Source organism: Canis aureus, chromosome 5, assembly GCF_053574225.1.
Source record: "Canis aureus isolate CA01 chromosome 5, VMU_Caureus_v.1.0, whole genome shotgun sequence".
NCBI classification, from domain to species: Eukaryota; Metazoa; Chordata; class Mammalia; order Carnivora; family Canidae; genus Canis; species Canis aureus.
Window position 1 is genome coordinate 69,551,506 of NC_135615.1, and position 18,655 is coordinate 69,570,160.

The window sequence follows — 18,655 nt, forward strand, 5'->3', positions numbered from 1 at the left end:
ACTCTAGTATTGGTGGGAATTTAATAGATGATGAACTTATGGTGAAAAAAATGAGCAGTTTAATAAGTGGCACTGGGGCAATTTTAGCTTTCAAAAAAAAAAAAAAAAAAAAAGCTGGATTTGCACTTCCCATCTCAAACCAGAATAAATTCCATATGGATCAAAGATTTAAGTGTTACCACAAAGCCTTAGAAGTTCTAAGAGAAAATATGGGAGACTCTATAAACTCTGAGTGGGAAGGGTCTGTGACTCAATATGCAGAAGCCATTAAAAAACAAACAAACATTTGATTATATAAAAATTAAATAAAATCCTGCATGGCCAAAAAATAACCACAAGCAAAGGCAAAAGACATATGATGCAGCAAAAAAGTCTATCAGAGAAAAGGGTCATCTCTACTGAGCTTCTAAGAAATTGGCAAGTAAAAGAACAATAATCCTAAGACAAAATGAGACAAAGGACAGTTCCCAGGAAAAGAAACATAAATGTCCCTTATCATATGAAAGGTATGTTTAACCTTGGTCATAAAAATATAAACACACATTAAAGCCACACTGATGTATTGTTGAGCATCCAACTTGTACTTTCGGCTCAGGTTACGATCTCATGGGTTGTAAGATCAAGCCCCACATGGAACCTCTGCTTAAGCTTCTCTCTCTCCCTCTCCCTCTGCCCCTCCCCCATTCACATGCTCACTTTCTCTCTAATAAATATATAAAATCTTTTAAAAAAAAGAATGTGGGAAAACAGGTACCCTCAATCATTACTGGTAGGAATATAAATTAGTACGACTCCATGGAGGCCAAATCAGCAACTGTTCTCAAAATTACAAATACATATATTTTCTGACCAAGATATTTCACTTCTGGAAATTTATCCTACAGGTGTGCTGGTACATGATCAAAATGACACACATGGCCATCTGGGTGGCTCAGCGGTTGAGCATCTGTCTTTGGCTCAGGGCATGATCCCCGGTCTGGGGATTGAGTCCTGCATTGGGCTCCCTGTGAGGAGCCTGCTTCTCCCTCTGTCTCTGCCTCTCTCTGTGTGTCTCTCATGAATAAATAAATAAAATGTTTTTTTTTAAATGACACATGTACATGGTTATTCACTGAAGAACCCTCTGTGATAGTGAAGGATCAGAAAAATGTCATGAACAGGGGAGAGTTATCTGGAAAGATGGCTATGATGCACAGTTAAATTTTTTAAAAAGCAAGAAATAGAGCTTGCATGTGTGTGTGTGTGTGTGTGTGTATGCAAAGGAAAAATAAGCAGAAAGTCTGAGCCAGACTAACAAGAAACAGAACAGTGGTTTTGAGTTGTGAGATGGAATCTAGGGGACAGGAAACAAGAATGGGATAAAGGCTTTAGATGGTATACTTTCTTTTTTTTTTTTTTTTTTTTTTTTTAATTTATTTATGATAGTCACAGAGAGAGAGAGAGAGAGAGGCAGAGACACAGGCAGAGGGAGAAGCAGGCTCCATGCACCGGGAGCCCGACGTGGGATTCGATCCCGGGTCTCCAGGATCGCGCCCTGGGCCAAAGGCAGGCGCCAAACCGCTGCGCCACCCAGGGATCCCTAGATGGTATACTTTCAAATATTTTGAGCTCTGAATAATAAAAATATATTCAAAAACAAAAATTTTTAAAGTTTGTCAAACAAGTGGGTAAATATTAACGAGTCTCACATTTAACCAAACCTGGGTTGTAATTCACGATTAAGGCATTTTGGAAGCTCTCGGAGTAATGATATTCTGCTTCTTTCCTTAAATCAAGATTCATGTGCTAAGTGAACAAGGGACAAGTTGACATTCCATTATGAAAAGTCGAGAAGTGGTATTTCTTGGGGGAGAGAGAGAAAAGGAACCCAGCCACTTCCAGGTAAATGAACAGTTACTCTATTGCAAGCTCATCTGGTTAATGGCCTGAACACCATGATGATGGCAGGAAAGGGAAGGAAGGAAAAGATGCAAAATACATAAATGGGAAATAAATCCATGGGTCTTGATGGCCAGCTGAAAAATCCTGCCATGTATGTTCAGAAGGCCCCACTGCATTCACTAAGTTTGGTAGTATCACTAACAGAAATTAGGAAGTCAGGAGAAAAGAACTGGTTTAGGGGAAAAAGAATGGCTTTGGTTTTAGCACATCATGTGAGAGTTGAGTGGAAAATTGGGAAGCAATGGCCATAGGGCCACTGGAAACACTGATCTGAAGTTCAAAGGGTAAGTCAGATCTGAAGACAGAGAAGTAGAAGATATCTTCAAAGACAGACGGAGGAACTCATAGGAAGCATGACTGAGATGAGAACCTACAGGACCTGGACTCGACTGTGGAGCAAGATGGGGAAAAGAAGCCAGTGTTACAGAGACTTACAGGGAGAATCTGGAGAGAGTGTATGGTGACCGTTATCCACGGTGGGCAGTTTCAAGAAGCAGTGAGGTCAACCCAATGAGAAATAACAAGAGCCACTGAAAATAATAACAGTAGCAAAATATATTGTCTTCTTTAATCCTCACACAGGATAAACCTATCCAGTAGGTGGTATGGTTCTCCCCATTGGACAGAAAAGGGTATTAACCCAGACGTGTGATTCCAAAGCTTCAGGATGTAACTGCTGAGCTGTACCTCTGCACAACTGTCAGAAGAAGAGCTGGAACATCTGACACTAGCTCTACCACTCAATTAACTCTATGTCCACAGACTTTACCTTTCTAGGTTTCATTTCCTTCTCTGCCAATTGAGTGAACTGGTTTGGATCATCTGTAGCTCTTATGTTATAGGAATCTTTGAACGAGGTAGAATGGAAGAGATACATACACAAGACACGCAATGAGTTAAAAATTTAGCAAAAAGTGAACAGGGAGATCTGGCCAAGAAAATCAGAATGTTGAATGTTTTATACAATAACTTTTCAAGCAATAAATCCATATGCTAATATATAAAAATCTATCATTGCAAAACTTGACTTTCTACTATCTGTATATTTAAGTTAGGTATAATATCAAGAATTAAAATTGCTCATACCTGAAAATTTATGAACGCTGCTCTTGAAACCCTGCTATGTCAATTGAGTGGAGTAAAAAAGGGAAGATTCCAAGTCAAACACACTCTGTATGTGAAGGATGTCCTGCAGAGAGAGCAAATAGCTATTTATAATGTATTTTTGTAATAAGAGACAGCAGCATCTGCTAAGGTACTTACTAGATACTTACTTAAACTACATGGCAGCCTATATCAGGTACCACTTTTTAGCAGGTAAAAATAGATAATTGGCAGAGATGATGAATTAACAGAAATAAAAATAAATTTGCTTATTTTTTAGTGAAATCTTAATATTAAAGTCTGCGAGAAGTGATTTCTGATATTAAGATGGGGTATGGCAAATTGCAAGCAGACATACTTTTTAACTTTGACAATAAAATAAATTTCTTAAGATGTCAGATGTTCAAAGGCAGACCAGTAGATGAGGTACCACAACAGCAAGACATGTCATATTACCCTTTTCCTGCAAGTGGCATTAATACAATTTGCAAGAAAACCAAACAGAAGAGCTTTAAAGACTCAACTTGAAAAATTCGACATTTCTTAAAAACTGTATGGTTGCGGGAAGTGGGGAAAAAAAAATCCTACCACATATGTTCAGAAAGCCCTACTGTAGTCATCCAGATCTTTTTTTTTTTTCATCCAGATCTTTTATAACTTATTCAGTTTGCCAGATTGTACCAGAATGTACCACAAATTGTGATATCAGCTGTAACAACTTGTTAAAAATTTTTCAGTTTTCCAACCGTTTTTAATTACCAAAAAAAAAAAATCTGTTTGATATTTTCTTCATTGACCATGAAGTTCTGTTAATCAAAGACAGTGTTAGGCTTTATGCCCAGAGGCAGTGGAAAATGAATTTGATGCTTTTTAAACCAATCAGTTAAGCTCAGAATTCTCGCCAAAAATTTCTGGACTAAAGTAATGGAATCACTTTTTAAGGTAATGTGTATTTTTTTCTGATTATAAGAGTATTATATACTTACAGAAAATCTAGATAATACAGGCCAGTAGAAGGAAAAAACAAACTGACATAATTTTTAAATGAGTATCCTGAAAACAGCACCAAGGAGAGGAGAACTGTTCAAATATATTTAATCTAGTAAAACAGGGACGCCTGGGTGGCTTAGTGGTTAAGCATCTGCCTTTGACTCAGGGCCTGATCCCAGGGTTGGGGATCAAGTCAGGCTCCTGCAGAGAGCCTGCTTCTTCCTCTGCCTGTGTCTCTGCCTCTCTCTCCGTCTCTCATGAATAAATAAATAAAATCTTTTAAAAAATAAAAATAAAAAAAATAAACTAGTAAAACAATTGCATCAACTACCCACTCATGAGGAGGTCTGAATTCTGGCAACTTGAACCATTCAAAACATTGTTGCTGGAGGCATACAAAGATTTTTGAGCAGAAAACTGTAGTTGGGGGAATAAAATAAATAATTTTTGAGAACAGCTCCTTACTATACTAAAAGCTCATCCATTACCTAGCCCCACTGAGCTAGGAGGGCACTCAGCAAAGGGTACTTACTGTGATAGCTTTAGCTTCACTATTTCAACAATGGTACTTTAACAGCACACTAACTAGTACTGGGTCTGTACAGTGGCAAGCAAAAGTTAATTCTGTGGCTGTTTAAGAAAAGTGATTTCTGAACATAGTCTGTGCCGGAAGTAGTTTTTAGATACCGATGACATGTCATTTTTAGGGATAACCACCACGTTCTACCCTAGCAGATATTTTTTTTAAACAAAATTTTTAAAGTAGGTTCCACACTCAACATGGGACTTGAACTTGCCACCCTGAGATCAGGAGTCGCATGCTCTACTGACCGAGCCAGCCAGGCGCTCCTACCCTAGCAGATGCTAGTTTGTGTATTAACCTCCCTTTTGGAAAATTAAAGAATACATTTCCCAGACTCCTTTACGGTTAAGTTTCCCTATGTGAAATAGGGTCCATCCATCAAATGTTCTTCTGTGAGATTTGGAAGACCAAAATGAGGCAGAGACCATCGTTCTGCTGCTTAGGCATTAATGCCGGCAAGTACATTTATGGAAACAATGGATTTTCCTACAGCAGCCTTCCAGTGTCCAGAGCTTCATGGCTATTCAGAGACAAATTTGGTGGAGACAACCATCACCAGTTGGTGGGTGTTGAGGGGCAGTTTCAGGGTAGCAATTTCTTGACCTTTGAACTAGCCATGTCATGTGGAACGCAACAGTGCCAGTGGTAGCCTCCTGATTCCCTCCCTTGGGGGGCCTGTTTGGCAGTCTGGTTCTGGGAATGATTCTTCCTGGCCCTTCCAGTGATTCTGTAAGCACTCAATTCCCTTTAGTAAACGAATGAAAACACTAGAGTGGTGTCTTCTTCTGGCAACGAGGCCTGGATGACATATTAAACATCATTTGCCTCAAAATTTAAGCAGACGTGTGAGTAGTCTGTCTGTGAGCAGCAGAACTGGTCAGTGTGCAGGCATACAGGCTCTGGAATCAGACTATCCAGGTGCAAATTCTGGCTGTGCCACACACTAACTAGATAACATGGGAAATTAACCTTCTAGAGCCTCAGTTTCCCCATCTATAAAACGGAATAATAGAAATACCTCCTAGAGCTACAGGACAGAGTAAATGAGAAAATTGTCTAGGTAAAGTGCTGACAACAGTGCCTGACTTATAACAAGCCCCTTATTACGGTAATAATAATACTTATCATCACTATTATTAATTGCACAGACCACTTTAAAACACGTCTTTAGGTTCGCCGGGGAAGATGGTGGATGACAAGGATTCTCTGCCCAAGCTTAAGGACCTGTCATTCCTCAAGAACCAGCTGGAACACCTGCAGCAGTGTGTGGAAGAAGTCAGCAGCGGGATGTGCCAGGATGGCTCGCTCTTGTCCTCCCCATTCCTCAAGGGCTTCTTAGCCGGCTATGTGGTGGCCAAACTGAGGGCATCAGCAGTATTGGGCTTTGCTGTGGGTACCTGCACTGGCATCTATGCAGCCCAGGCATATGCCGTGCCCAATGTGAAGAAGACATTGAGGGACTATCTTCAGTCATTGCAAAAGGGGCCTGACTAGCTCTGGATCCCATGGGGGAGAAAGGATGAGCACCGCTGGCCTGCAGGTAGAGGCCTTTCAACCACAGACACCATATTTGGCTTCCCGACCTATCACCCACCCTTTTGCTATCTCCAACTTGCCCACAGCCTTCATCCTTGCTTTCCTTCCTACAGAGAGTAAACGGCAGCTTATCAGCCAGCAGTTTGGATGCCCCTCCTTAACCCCATGGGACTGACCCCAAAACTGTGGCTTCTAGAGCCACCAGCCCCTTTCTTTTCCATCCCTGACTGGAGTTTGCTGCTGACTGTGATTCTCAGTATACTCTCTAGCAGTGTGCCACAGCTCCTCCCTCCGGGGAGCTGGCTCCATACGGATTTTCCCCAAACTTGATACAATTCCCACTGCCCCCTTGCTAGCTACACAGGCCACCCAGGGTCTGGTTTGGGCATGAGTGTAGAGGGCGGGGGTATGTCAGGGCTGGGCCATCCCAGGTAGGCCTGCTGGACCCTGATGCTACTCATATCCACTGCCTTGTATGGTACCCACACCCCATTGCTGGTACTGTGCCATGTGAACGGCAAAGTGCCCTTCCGGCCCTCCTTGGCTGTGCTGCTGACCGAGTTGACCAAACTACTGTTGTGCACCTTCTTCCTATTGGTGGGCTGGCAGGCACGGCCCCAGGGGGCCCCACCATGGCGCCAGGATGCCCCATTTGCACTATCAGCCCTACTCTACGGAGCTACAACAACCTAGGGATCTATCTTCAACGTTATATGGACCCCAGCACCTACCAGATGCTGAGCAATCTCAAGATTGGAAGCATGGCCCTGTTCTACTGCCTCTGTCTCCGGCACCGCCTCTCTGCACGTCAGGGCTTAGCACTGCTGCTGCTGATGGTGGCAGGGGCTTGTTATGCAACTGGTGGCCTCCGGGACCCTGGGAACACCCTTCCTGGATCCCCGTTAGCAGTTGCTGCTGGCCCCATGCCCCTGCATATCACTCCACTGGGACTGCTGCTTCTCATCCTGTACTGCCTCATCTCCGGCCTCTCGTCCGTGTACACAGAACTGCTCATGAAGCGACAGCCCCTAGCACTTCAGAACCTCTTCCTCTACACTTTTGGTGTGCTCCTAAATCTAGGTCTGCATGCAGGTGGCGGCCCTGGCCTGGGCCTCCTGGAGGGTTTCACAGGATGGGCAGCGCTTTGGTACTGAGCCAAGCAGTAAATGGACTGCTCATGTCAGCTGTCATGAAGCACAGCAGCAGCATCACACGCCTGTTTGTTGTGTCCTGCTCACTTGTGGTCAATGCCATGTTCTCAGCAGCCCTGCTGCGGCTGTAGCTCACAGCTGCCTTCTTCCTGGCCACACTGCTCATTGGTCTGGTTGTGCACCTGTATTATGGCAGCTGCTAGCCCCTGACCACCTCCACCTGGACTCCTGACCCTGAAGATTGGCCACCATCAGAGCCACCTCCCAGGCCTTCCAACCCTTCCTCAGCAGCCAGCCCTGTAACAAGTGCCTTGTGACAAAAGGTGGGGAAGTGAGAGCAGCCAGTTAGTCTCTGGAAGTAGGTAAATGAAGGGTTACCTCAGGAGACTGAGTTTAATTAAAGAAATTTAACTTCCAAATGTTCGTTCACACTAAGGAATTGGGGGAGCATCCATACCTCAGCCTAAAAATGACCCCATCCCCATTGGAGGAAACTCCCTGCCTCATCTTGCATCAATGCAGTTGTTTCAAGTGGGGTGTGGGCAACAGTTGGCTCCTTGCCTCCTGTGGTCACCCCAGCAGACCCACTGCCCCCAGGCCTGGTGACAGCTATTCCACCCCAGCTTTGGTACACCCCATTAGAGACATTCACCCCCGCACCATAATGCAAAAAAACCCTATTGCTACCCAGGCCTCTCTTCCAAGCTCCCTTGGCTCCAGCAGCACCCGGAGACAATGCCCCCTGCTCCCTCCACAGTGCTGTTCTCCATATCCACTCAGCTTTGTTCTGGAAACTCCAAAGAGGGCTGGAGCTTGACTCATCTCAGGGAATGCTGCCCCTGGGCCCTGACTTAAGGTTATACTCCTGGTCTCTCTGCTCACCCCAAGGGCCCTCTCAAAGCCCACTGCCCCCTCTACAACTCCTAGGAGGTACCATTCTTCTCACTCTGGGTCCTGCCCCTGCCAGCAGTGTCCTAGCTCTCAACAGCTTAGGGAAGCTCTACACAGAGTAACCTGGAACCAGGCACAGGGAAATTTGATATAATTCAATGAGTGTCTCTAACTATGTAAGCAATAAGTTCTTAACAAAGTATTCTGGGGTGCAGGTTGTTCCTGCAATTGAAAAAAAAAGTCTTTGTGTAGAAAATGTAAACATTTTATAATTTTACTACCACACATTTTCTTGTAGCCAGTAAAATGCTAACTTATACAAAAGTGGATGCAGAAGAAAATCTGACTGGGCCCATCATATTTGTATGCTCAGAGAGAGTGATCTTTTCAAAACCACAGTATACATGAAGATAGCAAAGCTCCATTTCAGCTGGCCAACTAGTTAAGGTTACTCTAACTAGCTATTATAGACCTCACCCTAAGAAAGAGTTACCCTTTAGAAACAGATATTGCCATATTCCCATTTCATTTTCTTTTTTTTTTTTTTTTAAATTTTTATTTATTTGTGATAGTCACAGAGAGAGAGAGAGAGAGAGAGGCAGAGACACAGGCAGAGGGAGAAGCAGGCTCCATGTACCGGGAGCCCGACGTGGGATTCGATCCCGGGTCTCCAGGATCGCGCCCTGGGCCAAAGGCAGGTGCCAAACCGCTGCACCACTCAGGGATCCCCATATTCCCATTTCAAATGCTACTCCGTTAATTATCCTCTAGGAACCAGGGTGTTTGCTATTCGGATTTTTTTTCAGCTTCATTAAGCTATAACTAACAAAACTGTAAGATACTTAAAGTGTACATCATGATGATCTGATACACGTATACACTGTGAAAGGGGTCCCTCCATCTAGTTAATTAACATATCTGTCACCTCACTCACATATTTATCGTTGGTTTGGGTTTTGGTGTGGTTTTTTTGTTGGTTGTTTTGTTTCTGTGAGAACATTTAAGTTCTACTCTCTTAGCAAATTTCAATTACACAGTACAGTGCTATCAACTATAGTTACCATGTTATACATTAGATCTTCAGACCTTATTCACCTTACAGCTGAAAGTTAGTGCACTTTTACCAACCTCTATTTCCTCCACCCTCCAGCCCTTCACAACTTTTCTAGTCAGTTTCTATGAATTTCACTTTGTTTTTGAAATTCCACATATAAGTGATAACAGGTAGTATCTGTCTCTCTCTCACTGGCTTACTTTACTTAGCATAACGCCCTCAGGGTCTGTCCATGTTGTTGCAAATCAAAGGATTTCTTTCTTTCTCATGGCTGAATATTATTCCATTATATACATCTCTCTCATATCTTCTTTACCCATCCATCCCTTAACAGACACACAGGCTGTTTTTTGTTACTCAGATTTTTTTAGTGTTATCACTGAGACACCTGGGTGGCTCAGTTGGTTAAGTGTCCAAACCCTTAGTTTCCACTCATGTCATGATCTCAGGATCCTGAGATAGAGCCCAATGTTGGGCTCTGCGTTCAGCAGAGAATCTGCTTGAGATTCTCTCTCTCTCTCTCTCTCTTTCTCCCTCTTCCTCTGCCCCTCCCACTTGTGCTTTCTCCCAAATAAAAAAATAAATCTCTTTATTAATAAATAAATAAATAAATATTTTTAAAAATGTTATCAAAGAGGACATTTTATGAGAATAAGATCTGTACTCTCCATAAGATTTGCAATCTGAAAGTTAAAATGTTAGTGTCTAGGCTTAGAATATTATTCTAGTGCACATATTAAGAAAGTCTTAGAGAAACTTATGGCCTTGTTTGGTTTGGTGGTATCTTCTGATGATGGCAAATACACTGTAGATTTTGAAATAAAGCTTCTCCCAAATATTCTGAAACCATAAGGACCTTATATTGCACCTTATCCAATGGAAGCAAGTGAGAAAGGAAACCAAAGAGGATACAACCAAAGAGAATCCTTGTCAGGATCCCTGGGTGGCTCAGAGGTTTGGCACCTGCCCTCAGCCCAGGGCATGATCCTGGAGTCCCGGGATCGGGTCCCACATCAGGTTCCCTGCATGGAGCCTGCTTCTCCCTCTGCCTGTGGCTCTGCCTCCCTCTCTCTCTCTCTGTGTTTCTCATGAATAAATAAATAAAATCTTGAAAACAAAAAACAAAGGTACTTATCATACCCTCGATGGCTCCAATGCTGCTGAAAGCCAAGGACTCAATAGCAATAGAGGCTGTCTGAAGGGTTAGAAAAACAATGGAAAGAGAGCAACTTCAACCTCTGATTCAATAATTGCTTTTACACTGTTCTGAACTCCATATAGCTATACATGCTTTCTTTGCCTATCTTTTTACAACAATAATCTTTTATTCTATTTTTATGAGAAGGGCAGATACTCAAACCAAAAGGTAAAACATATTCATTCGATACATAATTATTGAGCACCAACTTTGTGCCAGGCTCTGTGTGGCTCTGGGAAAGGTCAGTGCTCTGAAACACCTCAGTGTCTGTAAGGAAAGAGAAAGAGTCAGAGAAAGAGAGAGAGGAAGAGAGAAGCTTTTAAAGAAAGTTACACTACAATGAAGAAAATACTCCTAGCATAAGAGAACTCTGAAACCAAGGAAGCAAATGACTGTGTCTAGAAGTGTCCAGAACTTTCCAAAGGCAGTAACAATTGAGTGGGTCTTATAGCATGAGTAAAAAGTTCATTCAGGAAAAAAGAGGACAAAAGGGCATACCCCGGTGGCCCAGCGGTTTAGCACCGCCTTCAGCCCAGGGCGTGATCCTGGAGACCCGGGATCCAGTCCCATGTCACGCTCCTTGCATGGAGCCTGCTTCTCCCTCTGCCTGTGTCTCTGCCTCTCTCCCTCTGTGTCTCTCATGAATAAATAAATAAAATCTTAAAAAAAAAAAAAAAAAAAAAGAGGACAAAGGGCATTCCAAGATACAGCACCAAGAGCAAAGGCACAGGTGGGTCTAAGGCAGCATGACTTCTTCAGGGATGATAAAGAGTTTGCTGTGGCTAGAGACATGAGGCCTATGGAAGGTTATGAGAAGAGAAAAAGGAAAAAAGTATGTAGGCACCAGACCCTGAAGTCCCACCACTTTTGCAGGTTTGGGGCACTTTTAAGGATTTCTTTTTTTTTTAAGATTTTATTTATTTATTCATAAGACACACACACATACAGAGAGAGAGAGAGAGAGAGGCAGAGATAGGCAGAGGGAGCAGTGGGCTCCGTGCAGGGAGCCCGACGTGGGACTCGATCCTGGGTCTCCAGGATCAGGCCCTGGGCTAAAGGCGGCGCTAAACCGCTGAGCCACCCGGGCTGCCCGCTTTTAAGAATTTTAAGAGTGATACTATTATAGATCTACCAGTGACTGCGTGACTTAGTCAAGTTACTTAACTCTCCGCATCAGTTTCTTCCTTGTAAAATGAGGATACTGACTGCTAAGAGGCTCTAAGGAAGTCTGTTAAAAAGATTAAATAAGAGAATAGCTAAAATAAGTAAGATTAATAGCAATTAAGAAATAAATTAAGATAAATAGCAATAAGCACATAAAGATGTGTTTAACATCATTGGTCATTAGGGAAATGCCAATCAAAATCACAGTAAGATACCACTTCACATCCAGTAGGATCACTACGACAAACATACACACAAATAAGAAGAGTTGGATCTGAACAAATCAGAACCTTCATATAGTGCTGGTGAAAAATGTGAAATGATGCAGCCATTTTGGAAAACAATCTGGCAGGTTCCTCAAATGATTAAACATAGAATTACCAGTGACCCTGCAATTCCATGCCTAGGTATATATCCAAGAGAAATGAAAGTAAATGTCCCCACAGAAATCTGTATACAAATGTTTGTAGCAGCATTACTCATAATAGCTAAAAGATGGAAACAACCCAAATGTCCACCAACGGGAAAATGGAACATCCATACGATGGACTGTTATTTAACCTTTTTTTTTTTTTTTTTTTTTTAAGATTGTATTTATTTACTCATGAGAGACACACACAGAGAGGCAGAAACACAGGCAGAGAGAGAAGCAGGCTCCATGCAGGGAGTCTGATGTGGGACTCAATCCCGGGTTTCCAGGATCATGCCCTGGGCCGAAGGCAGGTGCTAAACAGCTGAGCCACCCAGGGATCCCCTGTTATTCAACCTTAAAAAGGCATGAATTACTGGCACATGCTAAAGCACGTGAACTTTGAAATGTTGCACTAAGTGAAAGCCGCGAGGCACAAAAGACCATAGATTTTATGACTGTATTTAGATGAAATGTCCACCATGGGCAGATGACAGAGACAGAGTAGGTTAATGGTTGTCATGGGTCTAGGGAGATTTGGAATGGGGAGTGACTACTAATGGGTAAGAGGTTTCTTCTTTTTTTTTTTTTTTTTAATGAGTCATCGTGAGAGTTTATTTTATTTATTTATTTATTTATTTATTTTTATGATAGTCACACACAGAAAGAGAGAGAGAGAGAGGCAGAGACATAGGCAGAGGGAGAAACAGGCTCCATGCACGGGGAGCCTGACGTGGGATTCGATCCCGGGACTCCAGGATCTCGCCCTGGGCCAAAGGCAGGCGCCAAACCGCTGTGCCACCCAGGGATCCCCAAGGTTTCTTTATACTATGGTGAAAATGTTCTGGAATCAGAGGGCGGTAATGGTTGTGCAGCTCTATGAATACACTAAAAAACACTGAATTGTACACTTTGTTTTTTAAATTTTTATTTATCAATTTATTTGAGAGAGAGAGAGAGAGAGCAAGTGTGTGTGTCTGTGCAGGGGTGGAGGGAGGGGAGGTGGGATAGAGGAGAGGGAGGAGAGAATCCCAAGTAGATTCCCCGCTGAGTGCAGAGCCCCAAGCAGGGCTCAAACCCACGTCCCTGAGATCATGACCTGAGCTGAAACCAAGAGTCAGCCATTTAACAAACTGAGCTACTCAGGCGCCCCCTGAATTTACACTCTAAAAGGGTGAATTTTATGACATGTGAGTTACATCTCCATGAAAATAGCCACTATTTAAATGTTCACTTGGCACTGTGGTAAACATTGTACACTCATTGTTGTCCTCCCAACAGCTTCATCAAGGAGGGAGGAGCTGCTGTGATCCACATCATATAAAGAAACTGAGGCATAGAGAAATTTTTCAAAAATTTCCAAGATTAGGGACACCTGGGTGGCTCAGCAGCTGAGTGTCTGCCTTCGGCTCAGAGCATGATCCTGGAATCCCGGGATCAAGTCCCGCATCGGGCTCCCTTGCATGGAGCCTGCCGCTCCCTCTGCCTATGTTTCTACCTCTCTCTCTCATTCATGAATAAATAAAACAAAATTTCCAAAATTGCACAGGATCAAGTGAACAGAGATGAATTCTGGCTGGCTGACCCAAAACCCAAGTCTTGCATTCTTCTAACCATAGCGTGTGCACAATGCCTGGCGCGCAGCTAGGGCTCAATTAAATATTAGGTATCATCATTACAATTAACCAATTCATGTATCCAGAGGAAAACTTGAGACAGCATGGAGGAAGAGAAACAGTGGGAAAGACAGGGCCAGAGAGACCAATTTAAAGCTTGATGTAATTGTCAAAGCAAGATGCAGTGAGGAACTGAACTAAGGCAGTAGAGATGTAGGAAGGAGCACAAATAGGAACTACACACAAAGAAAGAATTGTCCTAGAAGTTGGGTCGGTTACAATGTGGTAATATTTACATCCACAGTACATTAACATAACTTGCGTTCATACCAGTACTCAAGTCATTAGGAAAAGTTTAAGTTGGAGTGCCTGGTGGCTCAGTTGCTGATGTGCCCAACTCTTGATTTCAGCTCAGGCCATGTGATCTCAGGGTTATGAGATCAAGCCCAGGGTAGGGCTCTCTGCTGGGTGTGGAGCCTGCTTGGGATTCTTTTTCTCTCTCCCTCAGCCCCTCCCCATCCTCTCTTAAAAAAAAAAAAAAAAAAAAAAGGCTGTGGGTTGCAATACCATCCCTTTTAAGATATATAGTCATTAAACTAGAATTTACTGTGTCCCATCAGGGTCACCAAAACAATCTCATTAGCCTCCTTAGCAAAAATCCCTGAGTCATAAAGAACTTGCGCTATTAGCATGGTAATTGTATTCTTCGGTGGATGAACATCTTTTAACCTTGGAAATATTTAGAATTAAGTATTAAAACATTTAAGAGAATCAAAACCATAGCTAGGACAACCCTCACTGAGAAGTTGGCATTTAAGTCAAGTCCAAAGGAGGTGAGATAGTCATGTGGTATCAAGGGGAAGAGTGTTCCAGGAAGATGGAATGGCAAAGGCTTTAAGGTGCAGCAGGCTAGGACTGAGAGAACAATGAGAAACGGAGTCAGAAAGGAGGGGCAGACTGTGTGGTAGATAGGACATCACAGAGTCAGCTTTTCTAAGGCCTTCGCTTTTAATATGAACAAGATGGAACCAATGAACATGGAGAGGCACTGACATTCCTGAGCAAAGAAGTGACAAAAACTTCACTCAAAGGGGTCAAAAAACCTTACAGCAAATCCTTTAAATATTATAAACATGTAATTATGTCACTGAAAGGGTTAAGCCTATTAAACAGAAACCCAGTTTTCAATAGAAAATAAGACTTAAATTATAGAAGATGAATCAAGTATTTGAAGTTCTAGAAATCTACATGATCTGGAAGGAGCCCAGGTACTCAGGATGCCTTCTGCTGACATCTTGTAGCCTAATCCGTGTGTGCCCATTTGGCCAAGGGGTGCAGGTTAGATTATCACTTCCCATTTATCACTGGTGTAGCCAGGGAGGTTCCCAGGAATAAAGATATCTGATCTGCCCTTATCAGTGAGGAGCTCGTGCTCCAGGGGTCCCCACAAACCCACCCATACTTGAGGCTTGTGGAAGGTAGGACTAGAGAGGAAATTTGAGCCTTCATTCTCCCATTGCGCATTTTGGACGTTTTCTGACTAAAGATCAATGAAGATTTTTATTTATTTTTATTTTTTTAAAAGATTTTATTTATTTATTCACGAGAGACACAGAGAGAGAGAGGGGCAGAGACACAGGCAGAGGGAGAAGCAGGCTCCATGCAGGGAGCCCGATGTGGGACTCGATCCCGGGTCTCCAGGATCACAGCCTGGGCCAAAGGCAGGCGTTAAACCGCTGAGCCATCCAGGGATCCCCCTCAATGAAGAATTTTAGACCAGGAAAGCAAAGTGACCGACCTGCTTTCCAGAAGACTCTGGAGGTGACTTTAGGAGGAAATGAAGAACAAGAACAGGAGGCTTTGGGAGCCTGCCATGGCTCACCTTCTGGTTTAAGGGTTACATTCTGCACTTAATGCAATTCCTCATCTAGAAAGTCGAACAACCCATCGACCTGACTGTTTTATGTGAAATTAGGTGAGATAATTCATATAAGTGAAGACCCTCTATTTACTAAACAAAGTTCCGCAAACAGAAACGTGTATTGAGAACAGAATACGGACATGTGTAGCTTAAAGCCTACTAAGTGGGAATCTTCCAAAGATCCCTTAAACGAAAACTAACACAATGTTATATATCAATTATATCTCAATTTTTTTTTAAAGAGAGAGAAAAAGGAAAGACAGGGAAAAAAGAGAGAAAAGAGAAAAATGAGATCAAGAAAGGAAAGAAGGAAGGAAGGAAGAAAAGAGAAAGAAAAGCTAACACGTCTTGGAAAGATGTGGAGTCTGGCTATTGGCACAATCAATGCTAAATAAGCGCATTGGAAGGGGAAGGAGCCAAACCGCTAACTAACTTACAAAAGAGCCAGTCTACACGGGTAGAAGGTGCGTTTGTGCGGTTCCGTCATAAACCAAAAAAATTATGGCTCATTATGTGTTAGATGTAGCAAGTCAGCCTTCGGCTCCGAGTCCGGATCTGTTGCATCACGGTATGAAACCAAAGGATGGAGGATGGAGGAGCAACTCGGACCACTGCCCAAGGAGCCGCCCTCCCGAGGAAGCGCCGGGACGCCGGGGAGCAGCCCCGGGCCCCCGGGCCGCCCGGCCCCCGCCGCCCCCCGCCGCCCCCCGCCGCCCCATTGGGCGGGCCGCCCGTCACTCGCCGCGCAGCCCGGGCCCGCCGGCCGCCGACCCTCCGCCAGTCCGCCGCGCCCGACGGCTCCACACACGCCGGGCGCCGGCCCCGCGCCGCCTTCCCGCCTTCCCGCCGCCGCCGCCAGGAGGCTCCGCGCGCCTTCCCGCCTTTCCCCGCGCCGGGCTCGGGCCGGGCCGGGCGAGGCGGGCGCGGGCGGCGACGGCGCGGCCATTGTCCCGCAGCCCCTCCCGGGCGCGCAGGAGGCGCTGGCCGCGGGGAGGGGCGGCCGCGGGCTCCCGAGCCGGTGCGCCCCGGCGCCGCCCGCCCGGCCCCGCGGGCCCCCGCCGCCCGCCGCTCGCGCCCGCCTTTGTGGCCGTGCCCAGCCCCTCGGAGCCGGCGCGCCGCCGCCGCCTCTGCCGCCGCCTCTGCGCCCGGGGCTGCAAATGGCGCCCGGCCGCCTCTGCGCGTCCCGCCGCCTGCCCGGCCCGGGGACGTCTGGGGGCGCCGCGCCCGGGCCGCATCCCGCCGCCGCCCGCCGCCGCCCTCCGCCCGCAGCCAGGCTCGCGGCCCGTCCCGACAGCCCCGACGCCCCGCCCGCCCTCCGCCCGCGCCGCGCGCAGCCACTTACCGCGGGCCGCGGCGCACCGGCGGGTCGCGCGCGCGGGCTCGGGGAGGATTCCTGGCCCTCCGCAGGGGAAATACCCACTTTCGAAGCCGCTCCTTTGCGCCCTAAAACAAGTAGCCCCAACGTGAGAGAAACAAAAGGTATTTGCTGACGTGGGCGTTGGATAGAAACGCCCGAGGGCTGGGGACACAATTAAAGGGGCAACGCACAGATTTCAGGCACCAACCAGCAGCTTCGCCCACTCCCCCTGCCCTCGCCTACACCCCGCTGCACCCTCCAGAGGCTCCGGGGTGCCCGGGTTCCCTGGCAGTTGACTACGGAATCATTATTTAGTCAGGAGCTTAAATTTAAAATTGTACTTTACGTTGGGAAAGGCGCCTCCGGAGGGCAGAAGGGCTGGATTTCTAGGATCTGGGGAATTTGGTTTAGGAAAGAGGGAGGGACTTAGGCGTGCCCACAATTACTGTATAAATACATGTGACATTATTGTACTTAAGTTTAGCAACGTCAAATGTAAGCGATTTCCACACAATTTTTCCCTCGATTGAAGCACTTGTTTTGGTTGTGGGTAACCTTTTCTAAAACCTCTACAGGTCACAAGCGTTTTATCTGAAGAGGAAAACCCAGAAAATCTGAGATAAGGGAAAATAAGTCTTGCTTAAGTCGAGAGAAAATATAAAACTAGTAAAAAGAGCAGGTTTTGTGTTTTCGAATACAAAAATTCATTGTATGCCGACTTTCTTTTGACATATTTATGACCATAAGTGCAAACAGGTTATATGTTTGCTAAAGTCTTAAATCAGTGAATTTTCACGGCAGCTACAGAAACTTGAATTCTAGAAATTAGTTTCCAGTGTCTTATGCTGAATCAGGTCCTGAAAAGCACTGTGTGTCATAAAACTGGAAAAAAAAAAAGAAGCCAAAACCTTTCATTTTTGTATGGCTGCCTCTTCTATGTCACACTCAGTCAAATGGGACAAAGTTTATTGCTTTGGTTCCATCAATAATTAGGTATGCATTTTGAGGATTGCATGCTCTATGAGAGGGAGTCAGAGTATTCACAATGATCTCCTAATGTCACTTCCTTATTCCTGTAGAGGTATTTTGCTATTTAGCTGCATTTCCTCACATTCTGAACAGGTAAATGGAAAACATGTTTGAAAACCACTAAGTATCAGGAGGGTTGGACGTGCTCAAGCTACTCTGCAAGCAACCCCTATGAGAATTCTCCCAGAAAAACCTGGGCATTGTTATAGCACAAGGTTTTATTTCAGCCTTAATTAAAACATGCAAAAGAGTTCTACAAACTTGTTCCTCTAGAGAGCACATCAGATGGGTGATAAACACTTTGTTGCATGGAGGAAGTAATAGGGTTTTTTTTTCCCCCTCACTTTCCCCGTCCTGGCTTCTGAAACTCATTTATATATTTGGAGAATCCCTTATGTTATGATTAATTAGTGGGAGGTAGAATCTGTTTCCTGCAATAGGACCTGGAAATGCCAGTGACTTGCTTTTCGAGAATCCCCACAGCTAGGACAGTGCCCATCTTCTACACTTTGATAGTCAGATGCGTACACTAGGGACTTTGAAGAGGGAGCTATGACACCAAGAAACAGGAACATCAAAGAAATGTTTCTTGCAGCAGTGACAGCTATAGCAAGATAACGTCTCCAGGTGCCATCGTGGCAGGGCTGCTAGTGGCAGCATCCACTATCCAGGGCTAGTCCTATTAGTGGTCACAGCTGCCACGTCTCTGTT

The 18,655-nt window shown here is 44.7% G+C and overlaps 1 protein-coding gene and 2 pseudogenes across 4 annotated transcripts in view; 2 read left to right on the top strand and 1 right to left on the bottom strand.

The window, feature by feature from the left end:
* Nucleotides 1-17,310, bottom strand: part of ZBTB8A (zinc finger and BTB domain containing 8A) — a 66,901-nt gene extending 49,591 nt beyond the window's left edge. Inside the window, exons 1-3 of one of the 4 annotated variants that reach the window (XM_077898661.1) lie at nt 17,262-17,310; nt 16,901-17,001; nt 3,028-3,130 (exon numbers count right to left, since the gene is read on the bottom strand). The gene's annotated coding sequence lies outside the window, so the exon portion shown is untranslated. Of the gene's footprint in view, nt 1-3,027; nt 3,131-15,995; nt 16,170-16,900; nt 17,211-17,261 lie in introns of those variants that run through there. The other 3 variants (XM_077898664.1, XM_077898660.1, XM_077898662.1) reach the window with 3 other exon arrangements.
* LOC144313502 (SLC35A4 upstream open reading frame protein pseudogene) lies at nt 5,778-6,112 on the top strand (annotated as a pseudogene).
* On the top strand, nt 6,542-7,508 carry LOC144313501 (putative UDP-sugar transporter protein SLC35A4; annotated as a pseudogene).
* Nucleotides 17,311-18,655: the final 1,345 nt, after the last annotated feature.